This window comes from Pseudonaja textilis, chromosome 2 (genome assembly GCF_049901715.1).
Source record: "Pseudonaja textilis isolate UNSWEBS1 chromosome 2, rPseTex1.2, whole genome shotgun sequence".
Lineage (NCBI taxonomy): Eukaryota > Metazoa > Chordata > Lepidosauria > Squamata > Elapidae > Pseudonaja > Pseudonaja textilis.
In genome coordinates, this window is record NC_141991.1 from 241,757,368 (window position 1) to 241,773,058 (window position 15,691).

Here is a 15,691-nt window from a genome sequence, read left to right on the forward strand (position 1 = left end):
TTATACCCCCAGCTCAGATGAGTAAATTGGACTCTCCTGAGGAAACTGGGAATTGATGCCAGAATAGGGCGGGGCCTTGCAGTGGTGGACTTTGTAAATGACGTTGCCTAAACGAGTCAACGGGCACTGAAGGAGGAAATGCCAGTCTGCTGTGGACAACGTCAAGAATAATATGAAATCGTTTATGTATCTATGGGCAACCAGCAAGGTCGACACAACTACAAGTTCTTAATTGTTGCTTTTGGTATAGCTATTTTTATGGTTAGTATTATTGGTGGAAAAGACCTAGGACTGATTACCCTTATTTTAGGATTTTTGGAGAGTGCCCCTTTAACCTCAGAGGAGCCCAACAGAGGGCTGAAATGAAAGAAAAGGGGAATAATACAAAAACAAAAAACCATTAGGGTCTGGTGCCTATGGCAGTCCCTCCCTTCTGTCCCAGATGAAGTTTTACATCTGTCCCAGATGAAGTTTTATATCGGGCAAGGGAGAGAGCGGGGGGGATGGAATGCTACCGGTTTGGCCTGGTTCTATAGAACCGGTAGTTCTGAAAAGCAGCAGACACCAAACCGGTTCAGTGTGACAATTTTTTGGTTGGTTGTTTGGCCCACCCGCCCGCCTGGGCTCTTGGCTGTCCTGTATTTCCTGCTTTTTCAACCTCAGCTGCTTCGCGCGGCACAGCTGAGGTTGAAAAAGCAGGAAAGAAGAGGCTTTTCAAATGTTGTGCATCTGCGCACAGCGCTTGTCAGCTGTCCAGGCGGCACAGCTGATGTTTTTTTTTCCAAATGCTGTACATGCAAAATGCACTGTCACTGAACCGGTAGTAGCACCAGTTAAATCCCACCCCTGGGAGGGAAGGAGAGTGAGAGAGAGGGAGGGAGGGAGAAAGAAAGAACGTCAGTCTGTTCTGAACCAAATCGATTTGAGCAGATGCATTTCCCCAACATGTGAACCATTAATCCAGGTCAATATTTTGATATTTCAGCTGATGTGCAGTTCAGCCCTTTCGGCTACCTTATGGATACTGTACACAGTGCGAACCCACAAAATGTGTGAGTTCAACTACTGGATAAAGTGTGAAGGCAGTGTGAATACAATCAGGAGTGGGCTTCAAAAATTTTAGCAGTGGGTTCTCTGCCCAATTGCTGGGTGGGCGTGGCCATGGTGGGCATGGCCTAGTCGGCCTTCTGCACTATGTGTGTGTGGGGGGTGTTTTTGCCCTCCCCGGGCTCTGGAGGCTTTCCTTGAGCTTCCGGGAGGGTGAAAATGGCCTCCCTGGGCACTGGAGGCTCTCTGGAAGCCAGAAACGGGCCCATTTCCAGCCTTCCCGAACTTCCAGAAGGCCCGTTTTTTGCCTGAATCTCCACACACACCCTGCACTTACCTGCATCCAAAATGGGCCGCGTGGGGATTCCTGGGAGGTGAGGGGCAGGAAGGATTTGGGATTTGGGCGGTTCTCTGAACTGCACAGAATCTTAGCTAGGGGCTGTCCTGAACCCCTGTGAACCCCCAGCAGCCTGACCCCTGAATACAATGCCCAGTGAGGAAGGAAGTGGGCTTTTTTTCCCATTCTCTTGGCCATCCCAAGTCAAGAAATTTGGGTGAAAGGGATGAGGGTGTAATTTCTAGCTAAATATTGACAAAAAGGCCCAACCAAACCTTCATGGACCCAAAACAGTGTTTCTCAACCTTAGCAATTTGAAGATGTGTGGACTTCAACTCCCAGAATTCTCCAGCCAGCATGGGGGATTCTATCTATTCTATCTCTCTTAATTTCTCTCTATTTATTTCTATTTCTATCTCTCTTAATTTCTCTCTATTTCTATCTCTCTTAATTTCTCTCTATTTATTTCTCTCTCTATTTCTATCTCTCTTAATTTCTCTCTATTTAGTTCTCTCTTAATTTCTCTCTATTTCTCTCCATTTCTCTCTCTCCATTTTTTTATTTATTTTTCTCTTTTTCATATTTATATGATCACCCATCTCACAAAATATATCTCTATAATCAAACTATAGCTACAATTTTAAAGATTCAGCAGATACAAAATTTAAAATTATTATTGAAGGCTCGAAGGTCACAGATCACACATCATAGAGCCTCCTCCTCATGGGGTCACGATCGCCATTATAGGCTCCTTCTGTTGTTAACAAAACTCTATTGTTCAGAAGGACATGTCTATCTTCTAGTATTAAAAATCACAGCCTCCCCACCAAGTGTGGGATTCTGAGTTCCATAACTCCTTGACCAGTAATGCACATTGTCATTGTGGCTGAAGACCATGGGAATAGAAATTCTACACATGTGGCTAATCTTGTAAGAAGACTAGTGAAAAAACCTGAGTAAAGATCTGGGAAATCCTTGGGTTAAAACCCTTCCCAGAAGAAATACGCTTTGTGTGAGCTCTTTTGTTCTTGGCTTTGACCCTCCTCTGCTTGGCAGAATTGCAGTGGATTATACTGAGAAGGTATGTTTGAGGCATTTTGGACAAGGAAAAGATGCTGAATAGGTTATTGTCCATCCAAGACTTTTGCTACAATTCTCTTTTCAAACTTCTGTTTTTTTCCCTCAGCTTAATAGACCGGTCCTAGCTTCCCAATCCAACAGGCCTCTGTTTTGTCTTTGCTCGTCCTATTTCCTTCTCCTTTCCTCCTTCTGTCAGGCACAAGGGAAGTCTGTCTGTGTGTGTGTGTGTGTGAGTGTGTGTGTGTGAGAGAGAGAGAGAGAGACAAAGACAGAGAGACAAAGAGACACAGAGAGAGAGACACAGAGAGACGAAGACAGAGACACACAGAGAGACAGAAACAGAGAGAGAGAGAGGGAGACACAGAGGGCGAGACACAGACAGAGAGACAAGGAGACAGAGAGAGAGAGAAAGATACACAGAGAGAGAAAGACAGAGACAGAGAGACAGAGGGAGACACAGAGAGGGAGACACAGACAGAGAGAGACAGAGGGAGACAAGGAGACAGAGACAGAGAGTTAGAGAGACAGACAGACACACACAGAGACAGACACACACACACAGAGAGTGTCCCATAATGCCAGTTGTGATATCCACAACAGCTTGACCAGCAACGTATTAACAGGTGATTAGGCCTATCTGCAGATTGTTCCAAAAGACACTCCTCCAATTCAGGTCCCAAGAGGTTTCCCTTTCTTTCTGCTTCCCCTCCTGGTCATTTGGTGACCTCTCTTGAGGTTGACCTCCTCTACGAGATCGCTCCACTGTCATCTGATACAAATGGCTCCCGTCATGAAGAGACTGGCCTCCGGAAGTCCTTGCGCTTTCAATGGAGCATCTCCGAGGTGATGATCTAATCAGCTGCCTTCATCCATCGATAGCCGAGTCCACTCTAACCTTTGCTTCCTGGGGCAGAGAAAAAAAAAACCCAAAGGTCAGCTCCTTTCAGCAGAACTGGCCAGTCAAGGGCAGTTGTATTTTTTTTTCCAGTGAGCTCCCGGCTTTTATTCTGAACACCAGCAGGTTGAGTGAAAGCCAATGACACACAATCTCACTTAAAGTGAATGAAAGGACAACAGCAACAACACACACACTCACAGAGGGAGATACCATTCACTTCATTAATCGTTTGAGTTGATGGTTTTAAAAAGGTTTTCTCCCTTGGAAAACACCCTCACGCCCTTATTATTATTATTATTTCATTTTAAGCGGTAAAATGTAAGATTTGCACCTTGCATCCAATCTGCAAGTCTATTTGCTCCACAGAAAGTGCTCCCCCCAAAAAGGATTAAATCCCAGATCGTGCATATTGGGCAAAAATCCCAGCTCCTTTTCTGGATCAGTTCTGGTTCTTTCGATCCCCTTTCCCCCCCACAGCAGCTTCCTATGTTTGACTTGGAAACTTGCCTGTTACTAGTTTTGTTGTGGTTAGCCGGCAGCAGGTGCGGACGGTGGGAGAGAGTGAGGACTTGGATGAGGGGCCGGGAGTGGACTGCTGCCTTCAGGGATTGTGGGGGCTGGCAGCAGCAATGAGAAGTTTCCCAAGGAGCCTGTGCCAAGTGCATGTGAGCACAGGAGGATTCATAGAAGAGAACAGCTGGAGCAGCACGGACAACTCGGGAGTAAGGATGCAATGTAATGGCCCCTCCCTCCAGGGAACATAAGCCTGGTTTCAAAAGATTTTTTGCCTTTGCAGAAGACAAAAATGCTCTAAGGACCCAGCATCCGTGTAAAGTGTCTGGCTTATCTGAAGAATTCTGTCAAGGCTTTTCTGGTTGGACTAATTGGCTGCAAGCCATCTTTTATCTACGAAGAAGTTTTTTTTGTAGATTAAAGCTGTGAAGGTTTGAGTTGCTGCGTTTGAGATTTTCTTGCTGGTACCAGGGTTGGGTTAGAACAAGTTTGTATGAATTCTGATGACAATGTTTCCCAGATGTTTTGATATAGAAATGAGTGAGGAGGTGCAGAGGAAAGGAAAAAGGAAGACACAGACAGTGGAGCTGAGTTTCAGAAATCAGGAGTGGGCAGACAATACTCAGGAGATTAGTTTTCCTTCATATTCATTTTCCTTTCCTAATCTGTTATTTGAGTTTCTTGATTGAAATATGCCATAATGGCAACAACTGGCTGATCTTCTGCAGGCATTTCAGGCATCAAGATAAAAAAAAAACCCCTAAACTGGAAGTTTTTAAGAAGAGACTGGACAACCACTTGTCTGAAATGGTACAAGATCTCCTGCTTCAACAAGGGGCTAGAACAGAAGACCTCCAAGGTCTCTCTCAACTCTGTTATCCTGTTATTCATCTATGTTTTCAGTAGATAACAAAGCGTCTTATTTAAAAGCAATGTATTCTTAGGTACACAATTCAGTTCATGCTTCTAGCATGTAATTCAACAAGCCAGTGCAAATTCCCAACTAAACTTACTTTTGTTGAAAATATTGAAAACAATTGTTTCAACTATTGGGAGAAATATCCACCTGGTTCAGTTCCAAGCCAGGAGAAGGACACAGGAAACATGGAGGCTGATTGAAAAGATGGTTAATGATGAAGCAGAACCACCAAGCACATGTGATTCTGGGTAGCTGACCACATGGAGTTGAACGTGGAAGGTTTTTATACCTTCTCTTGGGCTTTGCATCTGAGCTTCCTGTTCCTGTGCAAGAACATGTATTCTATTGGCTGTTATCAGACTCCCATGGTGCCATTTACAAATCTTAGGAATTTGTCTGAGCTAAGCTTGGTTGAAGTTTGGCAGATGCAATGAAGGGGCTTTGGGCAATTCCTATTGTGGCTGAGGGCTAATCCTACCTTTGTTGGATATTGGGTATTTTCTTATGAATAGAGCTAGCTATCTCATTAACTCTTAAGTGCTGACATCTGCTGGGGGCTATTAAGGAAGGTGGAGGCTGCTTTCCAAGAGCATGTTTCTCCAATTTCTCATCCAGGGAACTATAATATTCTGCCTTTTTAATATTTCTCCAAATATTTCATTTTTCTAGGAGAAGGGTAGGTGCTAACATTCTACAATACCAATTTCTTAACTGCAATAATTATGCAATTATTTTTTTTTTTTGGAAAAAAGATAGGGATGAGCAAAGAACACACTTTGGGATACAATCTGGCTATAGGGAATCCCCCTTATTTCCCTCTGACTTCATTAGGACAATGTGTAGGTTTTTAATGCTCCTAATGAAAACTGTGAGAGAACATTAAACATGTTAATTTTGGCTGGATGGTGTCTTGTAATTAACCAAAGCAAATATTTTCAGATATTTTCAAGTAGTTCTTGACTTGTGACCCTTCATTTGGAGATCTTTTGAAGCTATAACAGCATTGACAAAAGTCAGTTTTAACTGGTCATTGCACCGATGACCAGTGCAGCATTCCCCATGGTGACATGATGAAAATTCAGGCACTGAACCATTGGCCTGTATTTATGAGAGTTGCAATGACTCAGGGTCACGTGATTACCGTTTGCAGGTTTCCTAACCAGCTTCTGACAAGCAAAATCGGGGGTGGGGGTGGGGGGGAAGCTGGATTCATTTAACAACTTTGTGATTCTCTTAATGACCTAGGAAAAAATGGTAATCAAATTAGGCATCTCACTTAACAACAGCCTCACGAAGCAATGGAAGTTCTGCTCCAGATTGTGGCTGTAAACTGAGGAGCACCTGTATATTATATAAAAGAGCAGTGGTGGTGCAGTGGTTAGAATGCAGTATTACAGGTCAATTCTGCTGACTCCAGCAGTTGGGCAGTTCGTTGTGTCATTTAAGTGGAGTCTCTGGAAGGAATGTGAGCTCAGTATTTATGTGCATGTACGTTGGTATATATAATGTATGCCCTGTAAAACTTGATTCATTGGTCAATCTCTAGATTGGGGTTCCCCAAACGCTTTAACTCATCCACTTTTTTTAAAAAAAAAGTTCATATTGTTCCTTGATTCCTTCAAATAATTATAATAGAAAAAATAATTTAATAGATTACTTTAACTAATAGCACTATGAATAAACCCTTCCATTCCCCACCATCCAGTCAGAGCTGAAGAAGCTTCTTGGATGAGAAGCGAAACATCTTCAAAGAAAAACCAGAAAGTCCAGTTGCCTCTTAACAGATAACAGATAATTAGAGTTGGAAGGGACCTTATAGGTCATCTAGTCTAACCCCCCCACCCAAGCAGGAGACCCTACACCATTTCTGACAAATGGCAGTCCAATCTCTTCTTGAAAATCTCAAGTGATGGTGCTCCCACAACTTCTGAAGGCAGGCTGTTCCATTGGTTGATTGTTCTCACTGTCAGAAAGTTTCTCCTTATTTCCAGGTTAAATGTCTCCTTGTTCAGTTTCCATCCATTATTCCTTGCCTGTCCTACAGATACTTTAGAAAATAGCTTGACCTCTTCCTCTCTGTGGCAGCCCCTCAAATATTGGAAGCCTGCTATCTTGTCTCCCCTGGTCCTTCACTTCACTAGACTAGCCATGCCCAGTTCTTGGCAACCATTCTTCATATATGCCTTAGTCTCCAGTCCCCTAATCATCCTGGTTGCTCTTCTCTGCATTTTTTCTAGAGTCTCAACATCTTTTTTATAGTGTGGTGACCAAAACTGGATGCTGTCCTCTAGGTGTGGTCTTACTAAGGCTTTATAGAGTGGTAGTAGTACCTCACTTGATCTTGATTGTATCCCTCTGTTAATGCAACTTAGGATTGCATTAGCTTTTTTGGTGGCTGCTGCACACTGCTGGCTCATATTTACCTGGTTGTCCACTAAGACTCCAAGATCCCTCTCACAGCTCTTGAAAAAGCACAAGTGGCCTGTAAAAGTAAAACAAATCAATTATGTTTTTTTAGCTTATTTTCTGAAAAAGTATGCTGAATGGAAAAGTATTCTTGCTCAGGGATTCTATTTTGTGTATAGGACTGTTGGATGGAGAACACTACAAAATAGTTGATAAGGAAGACAGAATGGTGGAAATAAAATGCCTCTTCAAGGGAATGTGAAAGAGGGCGCTGATTTGTTAACCATTGCTCTCTTTCTCTCTGTTCGGAGAATCCATCCCTGCCAAGGGGAGAGGAGAGACAGCGAGGTGTCCAGACCTTCAGCAATCTTCTCCCCCACAGAAGAATATCATAAGCACCCCTGAAATCCCCTTCCTGCTCTCCCAGATTGGAACCAGCATCTTCCCCAGAGTGGAGATGCTGGTTGTGGCCCCCAGATTCCAGGGCGCCCCCCCGCAGAGGGGGCCCTCCTGCATGCGGACTGGTCCCCTTCCTCTAATACAGTGGTTCCCAAACTTTTTCAGTCCAGCTGTGGCCGTCAGCAATTGTCGTGTATGCGTGTGATGTCGCACATGCGCAATAAGGACTGACTGGGCAGGGAACGGAGGAGCGGGTGGAAAGGAGTGTGGCCAGCTATGGGCCCATTTTATTGGTTCTCCAAACTACCGGGAATGGTAATGCACTGGTAGAATCCCACCCCTGAATTGGGACCCACCTCCAGCACTCCTCTGCCACCCCTTGTCTCTTATCGCCCCTTTAAGTCATCCCAATGCCCCCCCAGGGGGCGGTACCACACACTTTGGGAACCACTGCTCTAATAAGACTAATAATTGGACTCCTGCCCAAGTGCATCACTCTAGGGAGAGGGACAATCAACAGCCCAGCAATGGTGCCTTCCTGCTGGCTGTTTTCCAGGTTGCCAGGGTTGCTTTTCCTCCTATGTGGGGAGATATCGGCCAGCTGGTCACCGCCATTTTGTGAGCTGAGTCTCTTTCTGTATTGGCAGTGTGGCAGCAATTGCAGTTCCCATGGGCCTTGGCACAGGGTGCCATTATCTGCATCCTGGGAGCTATTCTACATGCTAATTGTCCTGTGCACAAATTGTCCAGGGTGAGGGGATGTGGGAGGAGCAGGGGTGGGATTCTACAGGTTCGCACCTATTCTAAGCAGTTCGGAGAACTGGTTGTTAGAAGAAATTACTGGCCTAATCCTGTAAGGAAGGCAGGAAGGAAACATTCTGGTGTTGCTTACAGAAACTGCCTCTCCATTAACCCTTATTACATTCTTGGCAGGACTAGACTTCCTGTCTCAGGAACTTCTTTGGAGTTTTTTCCCCCTCCTTTGCTGGTACTTTGCTTGTGTGGAGTGACCATTCAAAGTTACAGTGGCACTGAAAAAAGTGACTTATGACCATTTTTCACACTTACGACTGTTGCAGCATCCCCATAGTCATGAAAGGCCAGGCGAGGAGATGCGTGCCTCGATGTGAGTGATGTTGAGTTGACCATACCCAGCCAATAATATGACCACCAAGCCACACCCACCCATCACATGACCACCTAAGCCATGCCCACCACCTAAGCCACACCCACAGAACCGGTTGTTAAAATTTTGAATCCCACCCCTGGGGAGGGGTGTCCGGTAAGGAACACTCAGGGCGTGGAGGCTGTGGCAGTGCACCATGGAGGGGTGGGTGGGACAGTCCATAGGGGGAGGGGTGACCATGGGGGATAAGCTGGATGGGTGGAGCATGGCAAAGTGACTGGGGCGAAGTGCCTGTGGCCAATTGTCCTAAACCCCATGCATCTTTCCCTCCAAATTTAGAGACGATGAATAAAAGCTGTGATAATGAACAGCCCACTGAAGACCTGCAGAACCATGTAATGTTACATGTAGTGTTAATGTTACCTGGTGTCATCCCAACTGCATTGACCCATCCCACCGAGTCAAACAAGGAGGGTATGCTGTGTTTCTCATTGTCCAAAGAATTTTGACTGGTGGAATCTAAGGAGGAGGGCCTTCTGTGTAGTTGCCACCCATCCTCTTACCATCCATCTTACCTTCAGAGATGAGATCAGTCCCCATTCTTCTGGTTTTCCAGCTGAGTGTTAAGACTTGGCTCGAGGGCACTCCCTCTGCCTTGTTGATTTTCTTTTTAGCCTTTTGAATGTTTAAACTTCGATTTACATTTCTAACTTGTAATGTTTAACTTTGTTCTTAATCCTGTTTTTTTTTTTATATTCATGAGTTTATATGGTTCTGTTATGTTGTTGTAAACGGACCAGAGTCACATGCTATAAGTGAGATGGCCCGTACAAAAATTTAATCAATAAATGAAATATAAATATAAAGTATTAGAATACAAAGATTGTATAACATTGCAAGGTTGACAAAATCAGAAATGAGGAGGTGATAAGCCTCCTGGGAAAGCCAAGGGTAATCATCAAAACCATTAAAAAGCAAAAGGTAGAATATTTCAGACGTGTGATGCGACACTCGGAAAAATAAGGCCTACTTCATTTAATCCTCCAAGGAAAGATTGAAGGTAAACAAGTTCCAGGCAGAAGAAGAACTTCATGGCTTCAAAATCTAAGGGACTGGTCTGGATAAAACTCAACAGCACTTTTTTTGTGTAGCTGTTGATAAAAATAAGATCGGCAACATGATCGCCAATGTCCTATGATGGATATGACACAAGCAGAAGAAGAAGAATGTTGCAAAATGATTTGGAAGAAATACTTCCAACCTCAATGTTGTTCTGCTAGTTTTAAGTAGCTTGGCTTTTTCCAATCATTTGCACAAACTTGAAAACACTTTCTGCTTGCAGCAGAATCATGTCAGGAAAATAAATAAATAAACCAAGTAACCAAGCTTTACTGAATAATAGACAAGTACTGCAGGGGTAAAAACCTGAAAGAATTTTACTCAAACCATTTTCAAGGCATGAGCTGTCCTATAAGATACTTTTTTATTGTGGAGTCGATCTTGGAATTCATACTATTTGGACAACGCTGTCATCTAAAGATTCATAATGCATTTAAAATCTAAGTGATGCAAGGTTGGAGGGGTTTTATTCCCTGCAATTTCACAATCTGTTATATCCAGCATTAAAACTATTGTTCAATTCCACAATATTTTTGTTTTGGACAAACACAACCAAAGTCCAAGAACTGATTTCTGAAGAAAGTCAAAACTAGCTTGCTTTATGCTATTTTCACATTTGCTTTATGTACACTAGTTTTTCAAACCAAGGGGCACGTAGCAAAATAGATGGTTATAAATCATGCACATTTCTTTAAGACGTGATTTTTGCATCAAAACAGAAAATATTAGTTGTTTTAAAAAAATCTACTTCAGGCAATGCTGAGCTATTGATCCTGAAGTTGGGTTCCTTAATGAAATTTGCGGCTCTAAAATATTCAAATACTGAAATATTAGTGATGAAAACCACATGTAAATAAATTATTGCAGTCTGACCCTTGCTTTGTCAATATATTTCTGAATTCCAATTTCTAATGCTTGAATGACTTATCTTCCTTCCTTCCTCTCTCCCTCCTTCCCTCCCTCTTCCTCTCCTCTCCTCTTTTTCTGAGACCATTAAATTGAAATCAACAAGAAACAGGAGGTAAATATCTTGAAAATGAGAGCCAATAAAACAAACCTGGGGAATCTGGTCTTTCAGTTATTGAACTACACAACCCAGCATCCCATACTATTAGCTATGGACTAATCGGGACTGTTGGTTATTATGTTTCAACAGCTTAGGAAAAAGCAAAAATCCTCATTCCTTCCAGGTGCAAATTCTGGTACAGTGCAGAAAGCTGAACCTTTCTTTGTTCTTTTGAAAGAAAGATTTGTTGATATTAGAGGGAAACAAAGCATACATATTCCTGCTCTTCATTCTTCCTGTTGCTGTTGGAACAGAGATGCAATCAAAATTTCCACTGCTGCAAATTATACCATTCCTGAAGATTTTCATTGAAGGAGGTCTGGTGGATCTTCTTAGCTGTACTCTTACTTTAATGTCTACATACATCAGAAAAGACCAAATCCCATACTGTCAATATAACAAGCACAGACACAGCACAGGACGTGATTATCTCCATGTTCACCCCTTCAAAACTAGTGACTGGTCAGTAGAGGTGAGTAATATTTTTGTATAGGAAAGCACTTTTGTTAATGAGACCACAGAGCAGTGGTGGGATGCTGCTGGTTCACACTGGTTCTAGTGAACCGGTAGCACTGGTGAGCAGTTGCCCCCACCCAATGGTGTGGATTGCCACACCAATCATGCCTACCGTCCCTGTCCCATTGGTTTTTTTAAATTTTTCTTATAAGTATCTATCTCATGTATTCAAAACTATATTTATTCTTATACCTGTATCTTGTAAGCGATTGACAAATCAAATAAATACTAAAAAAATAATAATACTAAATTTAGTCCATCCATGGCTGATTTCTTTAGCGGCACCTAATTACAATAACCGAGTCAAATCACCACTTTGGAGTTACAGGGTCTCAACCACTTTTCCAAGACATTTTTGGCATCCTTATGCACCTGTGTCCTGTGGAAGCATATTACTAACCTCTTCTTCATCTGCCTAGAATTCATGAAAGAATATGACTGAAGCACTGAAACCAAGAATTGCGTGTTCTGTACTGACAGTTCTTGGCAGTGACTGCGTAATGGAGAGTCTCATTTTGTCCAGACTCTTTCTCTAGATTTGTTATTTTTTTCTTGGAAGACAAAGTATGCCAACTGGTCAATTTTAGGTTCAGGTATTTCCACAAGATGGCTATGGGAATGAAGTTAATTTAATGCTTACAATGGCTGAGTCTCATTGGGGTTAAATCCAACCCTTGGGAGTTAACTAAGTTGGTCAATAAAAACAGAGTGTGCTTAGAAGTGGGATTTGCCTGGCTCAATCAACCGAGTTAATGGCCATGGAGAGAGAGACGTTTGAGAGGTTTCCAATATTGGGCTCTTTGGTATAATTGAGTGTTGACTCCCATGTTGGCTAGAGATTATGACAAGTCAACTGAAAGGTTCTGTGGGAATATTCTGAAGAGACAGGAGAAAGAAGACCCACAATTATGATTTGGTGGGTGCACTTTGCGTGTGCACACACACTTTGCGCATGCACGGGCACCAGATTTGCACTTTGCACATGTGCAGAGGCTTTCCTACTCACCTACTGAAATCCCTATAGCTTCAACTGCTGTGCCGTGCAAAGCAGCTGCGCTTCAAAAGCAGGGAATAAAGGTCTGGCGGGCAGGTGGGCATAACAGCAGCTAGTCAGAGAGAACTGGTTTGGTCTTGGCTGATCTTCGGCACTACCGGTATGCCAGAACCAGGCCAAACCAGTAGAATAGCACCACTGCCTTGTGGAATAGAGTCTGGGCAACTGAATGGAGCCGAGTGTTTACTGGCCAGATGCCCTTCCTGTTGCCAATGCAGAGTTTTTTCAGCATGTATTCTCCGTGTGCCCAGAGAGAGAAATATCTGCCTGTACCTAGGATCAAACTCACAGCTTCCTGACTGTGATGGTAGATTTTCTCCATGAAAGCCTCAGATAGGGCAAAACAAAAAAATGGGAATGAAGAAGTGGAGATTTGTGTAGTTGAAAAAGCAACTCATGAAACTATGGGCAAGAGTTAAAATGGCTGCCAGCTACCCTACTACCTATGGCTGCTTGTGGAAAGAAAATGGATCCAGGTAATACCTACTGAGAATGGTGGCTTACTATTGCCGGAACCACTGACAGTGTCGATCTGAAAGCCTGACAGGAGAGCGATCTCTTAGAGATTGAACTTCACTAACATGGAGGGAACTCCTCCCACCACCCAATGGATTACAGGTTAGAATTGCACAGATAAGCAATTAATCATTTTAATTAATTGATTCGCATTGATTTTAGATGGATAAAATATTTCTGAAGCAAGATTACATCATGGTTTTTGGATGCAACACATATGTCATAGCAGTGATCCTATTTGAAGATACATTCACATTTATTATTGGATGAGGAGAAGGGACAAGCACCTCTTTCACTTTGGTGCTTTGTTTATTTGATAAACATGTCTTGCAAAACGCATGTCTGTGTGTTCACACATGTGCATCTAACCCAGCCAACTCATGCTGCAACTGCTGTTCGGACAAGCAGGAATACTCTTTTAATTGCTGTGATTTTTAAAAACCCTTGTTACAAAAATGTCATCAATCAAATGCTGTATCCTTTTTCCTCATGCTGGGGAATTCTGGGAACCACACGTCTTGAAGTTGCTGAGTTTGACAAAAGACTGTTTTAGAGGAATAAATATTAAGAACCATATTCCCAGGAAAGCAGCGATTTACAGTGGATTAGAGCGTAGATATGGCATGAGTTATCCAAAGAAAAATTCTAAAAGCCACTCCAGGTTTTGGGGAAAAATCTTTTGAATCATGGAATCCTTGGTTATCTCTGAGCTTAGTTTCATTACCCGACTAGGTAGTCCCAAAGGTGCTTTTTCAAGAGGCAACTGGACTTTCTGGCTTTTCTTTGAAGACATTTTGCTTCTTATCCAAGAAGCTTCTTCAACTCTGGATGGATGGAGAGGAAGCTTCTTGGATGAGAAGTGAAACGTCTTCAAAGAAAAACCAGAAAGTCCAGTTGGCTCTTGAAAAGGCACCTTTGGGACAACCACCACCTGGATGACTGAGAATCTCAACAGACATTTACCCAGCTAGGTAACATCTTCAGTATAGCCTGAAGTGTAGCATCTTCTTCATAGCGTGCTAGCAGTGCTGAAGATACAACCTAATTGGGCGATGAAATGTCTGCAAGAAAACAACCAAGCTCAGAAAGTACCAAAGTCTCCACTGTTCAGCCCCGAGCTACAAATATTCTTTTCTATTGGTACTTTTAATTCCATCAGAGAAGCATCTGTAGCATATTCACTGAAGCAGTGATATGGCATCTGGATACTTAGGGTTGATGTGATGACCAGGGGATGTGCACCAAGTCTTACTAGTTCATTATTTCTTAGAAAATAATTCTTCAATAGGAACAATGATGTAATCCAATAAAGCATCAAGGAGCAGAAGGGCTACCAGATATAGGCTGCAGAAAACAAGACAGTCACTAGATGGCAGAAGAGTAATGCAGAACTACTGCTTCTCTGCTGCCATCTAGTGTCATCTGAATTTTTTGCGGCTTAAATTTGACAGCCCTAATCAATTTCAGCAGTCACTTTATCTTAATGGAAAATTGCACAAATGCCCAACATCTCATTGTAAGATAAAGCAAAATTCTGAAATATGGAGCATAATGGACATCTTGAAAATCACCCTTCTTTGTAATTCACACTCATGGCCTCATCCATTGAAGAAATGGAAGGGGTTTGTCCCAGGAAGTTTTTTTCCCCTTTCTTTGTAAACAGTGTTTGAGAAAAGACCAGATTACCCCAACTTCTACCTTGCTATGTACAGAGAACCATAGAGATGGCCTTGGATAAGGAATTTAACAACGTTAAACAAAGATGAATTAAACTCAGGAAAAGAAAAATGCTTTAGAAAGAACCTTAAAATGACTCTGCCTTGATACTGTTTAGTATAAGGAAGGAAGGAAAATACTGTTAGGCTTTTAAGGATCTTCCAAGCCTTTTGAGGTATGCCAGGACAGAAAACAGATTTAACAGGAACTACTACTAGAACTGCACATAGATACAATTTGGGAGCAGGCAATCACTAATCACCACTACCACCATCATCATAGCTATACATCTGACTAACTGTCCTAGAGCTGCTTTTTCAAAAGGCAAATGGACTTTCTTGGTTTTCCTTGAAGACGTTTCACTTTTCATCCCAGAAGCTTCTTCAGTTCTGAACTTCAGAACTCAAGAAGCTTCTTGGATGAGAAGCGAAATGTCTTTAAGGAAAACTAAGAAAGTCCAGTTGCCTTTTGGGGAAAAAAAAACAGCTATGGGACATCTATGACTTGGTTGACTGAGAATCTCCATAGACATCTGACTAAGTGTGTGTCCAACAATAATAATCCCACCTGATTGAGAGCTGTCACCTAGAGACAAGGAAGATCAAGGAAGCACTGGAAATAATAAAGCAGCAAATAACAGCTATAGCCAAGAAGGTCAGTAAATATGAAGCTTGAATTGCACATTATAGGCAGAATTTCCAATTTCAGTTGAATCAGAAGCACTTCTATCAATCCATCAATGGAGAAAGCGAACAATGAACCAATGAAGACCTGACAAAGAAGAAACAGTGCAGTTCTGGGTGCAAATACGGCCCACCCAAAGAAATACAAGAACAATGTAGCTTCAATAAAGGACAATAGGAAAAAAGAAGCTAAAATGAATTAACTCGCAATAACAACAGAAACAGTGGACAAAAGGTCAAGGAAGATCAAGGATTGGTCAGCACCAGGTGAAGATGAACGGCATGGTTTTTGGTTG